Raw genomic sequence first — 6394 nt, 5'->3', positions numbered from 1 at the left:
TCCATATTTGCCCTTAAAAAATAACATTAGGAGAGGAATTAGGCCGTTGAGCCCATCGGGAATGGCTGATACATTATCCATCTCAACCCCAGTTTCCTACCTTCTCCTCGACACACGTGGCCCCCGCACTGATTATGACACTGTCAATCACCTCTTTTAATACATCGATTGACGGCCTCCACGACTATCCGTGGCAATGAATTCCACAAATTCCTAGCCATTTGGCTATACAAGTCCTTCCTTATCTCTGTTCTAAATGGGCGTCCTTATATTCCGGGGTTGCTTCCTATATTTCTTCTCGACCAGCAGCATCCTCTCTATGTCCACTATACCTAGGTCTTTCAATAATCGATAGGTTTCAATGGGATCAACGCGTCATTCTTCGAAACTACAGAGAGTACAAACTCATTAAACGCTCTTCATATTTCACCTTGTAATTCCCGGGATCATTCCCGCGAACGTCCTCTGGACCGCTTCCAATGCCAACAAATCCGCTTTTGCATCAGGGAGCCAAACTGTTCACTATTTTCCAACTGCGGTCTGACCAATGCCTTATAAAGATTCAGCATTGCATCCTTCCTTTCATTTTCCAGTCCTCTCGATACGTAAACCATCACTGCATTTCCCTTCGTTAATCCTGAGTCAAACTGCAAGTTAATCTTTCAGGAAGCCTGTACTAGCCTTTATAGCTACTGCTTAAGCACACGACCAAGTTCGTCTGCCGGGTCCTGCTCCTCAACACTAACACTAATATCAATCTATATTTAACGGTGTGCCATTTTGCCACAAAACTATCAAACCCCTTATTGAGAGTATTGACATATAACATGAAAATAAATGGGTCAAACACCAACTAATCACCGGCAGCCTACAAGAAAAACGCCCCCTTTATTCCCACTCGCTGCCTCCAGCCATCCAGCCAATCTTCGATCTATGCTAGTATATTTCCCGTAATACCACCGTCTTTCCTCCTGTTAAGCAACCTCAAGATTGGCACCTTGTCAAATTCTTTCTGATTTTCCAGGCAAGCAATATCCACTGACCCTTCTTCATTTATCCTGTCTGTTATTTCCTCATAGTATTCCAACAGATTTGTCAGCCTAGATTTCCCTTAAGCAACCCCATGCTGACTTTGGCCTATTTTTACATGTGCCTCGAAGTACCCCAAAACGTCATCCTCAGTAATGGACAACATCGTCTAAACACTGGAGAAGGCTAACAGGCCTATACTTCCCTGTCTTTTTGCTTCCCTCCCTTTAAAGAGTGGAGAGACATTTCCAATTTTCAGTCCTCTGGATCTATTCGAAACTCCGTTGTACCTTGAACGATCACTATAAAAGCGCCTACAGGGCAAAATGCTTGAACGTCGTTATAAGATGCGATGTTTTTCAGTTTCACCCTTCTTCTTCCTTCTTTTAGCCTTCGTCTCGTCGCAAAGATGAGGGGGGGATGGTGGTGCGTGCGGAAATTCTGAACGGGGAGTTGAGCGCACAGATCCTGAAGGACGTGACTTTGAATCCTTCCTTCAGAACACAGCGCATTGTCGATTAATGCTCGAGTGTACCGAACTGATATCAAAGAACGGTCGAGTGGAGTATGTTCTTGTCATGTGATTCTGGAAACAGAGGAAGAGCGGCACAATGTCTGCACCGCATAGGTGAAATGTGTCAACCACTGCCACGCAGGTGAGGAATCTGCAAGGAATTCACAAACTGAAGGAGTTTCCGTACAGCGTGTGAATGTTGTGGGTGGCTCTGATTAAAACTCGAATTTCCCATCTATCTCTCTCGTAACTTCCGATGTACAGTTTTTAGCTTTCTCCCTTCGATTCCCCTGATATTTCAAATAAATCTTGATTGAAAATTTTGCAACTTCAATGATACATATTTTACATCGACTGGGCAGATTGGCGCCTCAGTGGTAAATCGGTCATCAGGACGTTGAATAATATAACAGTGGCAGTTTTATTGAGATTAACTGGCAGTCAGGTTTTAATAATGTGATAGGTGTACACGGTACCGAGGGAAAATCCGGAGCTGTGCGTTGAGTCACGGGGCCGAGTATACACCGAAATCTGTATATTTATTTGTGAAGTTAACGATGGGGGGGGGGGACATCACTAGTTAATTACTAATCTGTATGCTCGCGTGGGATGTTTCGTAAGTAGCTACATTTTGCAGCAATACACAGCAAGGTTGATATATTAAAACATAGTGACCCTGTCTCTGTACCGATATGCGATCTCCCATCATCATCACCTTGTCTCGAAACAATAAAAGTACTCAATTCCCATGCTCTGTCGATTATGCACGAAGTTTTTGACCATTACTTTTCAATTTCCTGCAGGGGCATTCCCATGATAATTCATTTGAATCCGAACTGAAAAGTTCACGGTTTATTCTCTGAATCCTGGAGTCTAAAGAGTGTTTCTGCCCAGGATTGAACTGGAGACCTTTCGCGTGTAAAGCGAACGTGATAACCACTATACTACAGAAACACTACAGGGAGCTCAATGTTCTACGCTATTGAGCATCGACCAGACACCCTGCACACCTCCTTCACTCTCCACTCATTCATCTTGTTCTGCAGAACAATCTTTTCTACACCCAAGAAATAGAAAACGAAATTCTCTCTTCAGCCTGGTCTTTTTCGTGGGTTGGCCTATGTAAAGAGCAGACGAGCTTCAGCGATGAGAGCTCCGGTCTGTCTATTCGGCGTGTGGATGCTCAGCTCTTTCAGAAGCGTCCTACAACATGAGGACTTCGAGGATTCCACTTAAAAAAAAAAACAAATCTACATTCAATTCAGTGACAAAATATTAGCCACTGGTTTACTGAGCTGGGGTGATTGTAGAAATGATCTATGGGATCATCAGTGGTATAAGGGTTTTCAGTTGCAGGAGTAGCTTGGTGAATGTCGGCTGGTTCCGTCCGCCCAACGGCAGCATTTCGAACAAACACCGGGATACATTCGAACCGTGGCGGTGCTGTGATTCGAAGCCCCGTCACCTCAGAGACCTCTCGGCTACACTACCCGTGAGCAGGTTGCCTGGTGTTCTTAAAGTGATTGCGATCAATTTATTTATTGAAGATCACACCCCCACACCCACTCTCAAAAAATGCATAGACAATAGTGATAAACAGGTGGACCAGTAACCGGTAGAGGGAGTTATTAGCGAGAGGGGTTGATAGGTGGTGGTGGAATTGTGAGAGCATTCACAGAAAGAACGACTGAATGTACCCCGAATATAAGGTCCGAAGTGCCGTTTACGATCCTAAGGAGTGGTACGAATGTCACTGTGAATTCTTCTGTGCCTTAAGGCTGGCGAGACAGGTCATATTTTCATTTCGACTGCCACATGGGAAGTAATGGAGCCTTAACTGGTTTTCTGATCTCATCTCCCGATGCAGTGGATTTTATCGACAGGACAACGGAGAAGATGAGGAGCAATGAGAGTATATCAACTATTTCTGAAGTATGACTTCAGGAATGGAAGATTTCGTTGCTTCACCTTTTGGTTAATTCGACTCTGGAGTAGACGGCGGGTGCGTCGCGGGACGGAGGGTGATATTTTGCTACGATAAATAATTCAGTAATGTTCAAAAAGCAAAACTGAGGCCTCGCGGGTTGAACGAAAGAACCAATCAGTTACAGTGCTAGCTATATTAGTGGCGAACAAATCAAAGCATCAACCTGGCATTTAATAAGGTACCCATGCAAAGCTTATTGAGAAAGTCAGGGGGCATGGGATCCAATGAGCCATTGCTCTGTGGATCCACAACAAGCTTGCCCACAGAAGACAAAGAGTGGTTGTCGTCGGGTCATATTCTGAATGGTGGACAGTGACCAGTGGTGGGCCTTAGGAATCTATCTGGGACGCTTACACTTCGTGATTTCTATAAATGACGTGGATAAGGAAGAGGAGGAATGAGTTAGGAAATATGCCGTTTGCACAAAGGTTGGGGGTGTTGTGGATAGTGTACAGGGCTGTCAGAGGTTACAGTGGGACATTGATAGGACGCAAAACTGGGCTGAGAAGTGGCAGATGGAATTCAACCCAGAAAAATGTGAAGTTGTTCATTTTGGTAAGGCAAAATAATGACAGAATATAGCATTAATGGTAAGACTTTTGACAGTGTAGAGGATCAAAGGGATCTTGATATCAGAGTCCATAGGACAGTCAAAGCAGCTGCGCAGGTTGATTCTGTTGTTAATAGGACATATTGTGTATTGGCCTTCATCAATTGTGGAACTGAATTTAGGAGCCGAGAGGTAATGTTGCAGCTATATAGGACCCTGGTCAGAACCAACTTGGAGTACGGTACTTAGTTCTGGTCGCCTCATTGCTGGGTAGTCGTCAATAATCGGGGCGTGTGGAGGGGTTCGGCAGGAGGGCACAAAGGGCTGACAGATACCGCTTTCAATTGGGAAACGTGGAATGTAGGGTGGATGTGCATAGATTTTGGCAGTTTGTGTATGACCGCCGAGGGGTTGAGTACACACTCAATTTCCAAAGGTCCCATATAACGAGGGGCGAGTTTCTGTGGTTCAATTTTAAGGGAGATATTTTAAGAGAGAGCCAAACCACCTGCCCAGGCCGATAACTGGGTGCAGGAACTCGAGGGCGATCGTCAATCCTCCGGTTGCGGTCGGCTCAACGGAGCAAGGCCGCGCGAGCATCCTTCCAGATCTTGCGGCCCCGCGGAGATGGGCCTGACTGAAGGCACAGCAGTTTGGTCTTCATGTACGTGAAACAGAGCGGGTTGGTAGCCGAGGGAGCATTCGAAGGGCGGCGTTCCGTGTCGGTGCTGGCCAGGGAGTTGTGGGCGAACTCTACCCAAGCGAGATGGGTGCTCCATTATGATGTGTTGTTGGCGGTTATGCAGCGCAGTGCTGCTCCAAATCCTGGTTTGCTCGTTCGGTTTCACCGCTAGTCTACCGGAAGCCGGTAGACAGACTGACTGAGGCTCCAAGGTCCTGACGAAAGGAACTCCAGACTTGAGAGACAAAGGGGAGACCCCGGTCAGAAATAATGTCCGAGGGAATCCCATGAAGGCGGAAGACGTGATGAACAAGGAGGTCGACTGTTTCACGGGGCTTTAGGGCGTTTGGGATGGGCTAAGAAGTACACGGCTTTCAGGAAGTAGTCCACCACCGTGAGTACAGCAGTGTTACCATGTGAAGGGGGTAGCAAACAAGAGACAGGTAGGGGATGAAGCAACCCAGCAGGTTGTCGATGGGAGACATTTCCGTGGCCACACACAGAAAAGGCAGAGACGAAGGAGAGAGTGTCAGCATCCATGGAGGGTCACCAGAAATGTCTCTTCAGAAGGAACAGAGTCCGATCGATCCCGGGATGGCAGGCGAAACGAGGAGTGTTTCCCCACTGAAGAACCTGAGACCGAACAGCATCGGGCACGAAGAGACGACTGGCGGTTCCATTCCTTGGGTCAGGTTGAGTCCGCTGGGCCTCCCAGGTGAGGGTAGCCACCACACCGGATGGTGGAAGGAAGGTCTCGGGGTTGGGAAGCCCTACTCGGAGACATATTGACGAGAGAGAGCATCGGGCTTCCCTTTCGTGGAACCAGGACGTTAGGCGAGTGTGAATCTGAAACGGCCAAAAAGTAATGCTCAAAGGGCTTGGCGGGAGGTCAGGTGTTTGACATTTTGGAGTTATGCGAGGTTCTTGTAGTTCGTCCAGATGATGAATGGATGTTCCGTTCCCTCCAGCCAGTGTCTCCACTCCTCCAACGCGAGTTTGACGGCCAGTGACTCCCGGTTCCCTACGTCCTGGTTCCGTTCGGGGGATTTAGGCGGCGAGAGAAGGAGGCGCTGGGATGGAGCTCTTGGTCTGGGCTGGAGCGTTGGAAGAGGACCGCTCCCAGCCCAGAGTCGGAGGCGTCGACTTCCACAATGAATTGACCAGACGGGTCAGGTTGGGCCAGGATGGGAGCGGAAGTGAAAGCATCTTCAGCTCCGAGAAGGCCGAGTCCGCTTCGGGGGTCCAGTTTAAGGGGGTGGGAGGAGAGGTGAGTCGAGTAAGGGGCGCTGCCACCCGGCTGTAATCCCTGATGAAGCGACGGTAGAAATTTGCGAACCCCAGAAACCGCTGGAGTTGCTTAAGCGTCGTGGGTTTTGGCCACTTCGCCACCGCCCGGATCTTTTCGGGATCCGCCCTCAATTGCCCGCTCCCAATGATGTACTCCAGCAAACTGACGGAACGGGCATGGAACTTGCACTTCTCTGCCTTAAAGAATATCTTGTTCTCCAAAAGCTTCTGAAAAACCTGACGGACATGATGCGTGTGTTCCTGGAGATAACGGGAGAAGATTGAGATGTCGTCCAAATAAAAGAAAACGAAACGGTTAATAAATTACGTAAATACATAGTTTAT

At 47.7% G+C, this 6394-nt stretch overlaps 1 non-coding gene across 1 annotated transcript; it reads right to left on the bottom strand.

Moving 5' to 3' along the window:
- Positions 1-2424: 2424 nt before the first annotated feature.
- trnav-uac (transfer RNA valine (anticodon UAC)) lies at positions 2425-2497 on the bottom strand. Its single transcript has one exon. It is a non-coding gene; the product is annotated as a tRNA-Val (tRNA).
- Between the last annotated feature and the right edge of the window lie 3897 nt (positions 2498-6394).

This window comes from Hypanus sabinus, unplaced genomic scaffold (genome assembly GCF_030144855.1).
Source record: "Hypanus sabinus isolate sHypSab1 unplaced genomic scaffold, sHypSab1.hap1 scaffold_322, whole genome shotgun sequence".
Taxonomy (NCBI): domain Eukaryota; kingdom Metazoa; phylum Chordata; class Chondrichthyes; order Myliobatiformes; family Dasyatidae; genus Hypanus; species Hypanus sabinus.
Note: the sequence above shows the minus strand (reverse complement) of the source record. Positions and strands in the feature narration are given on the sequence as shown.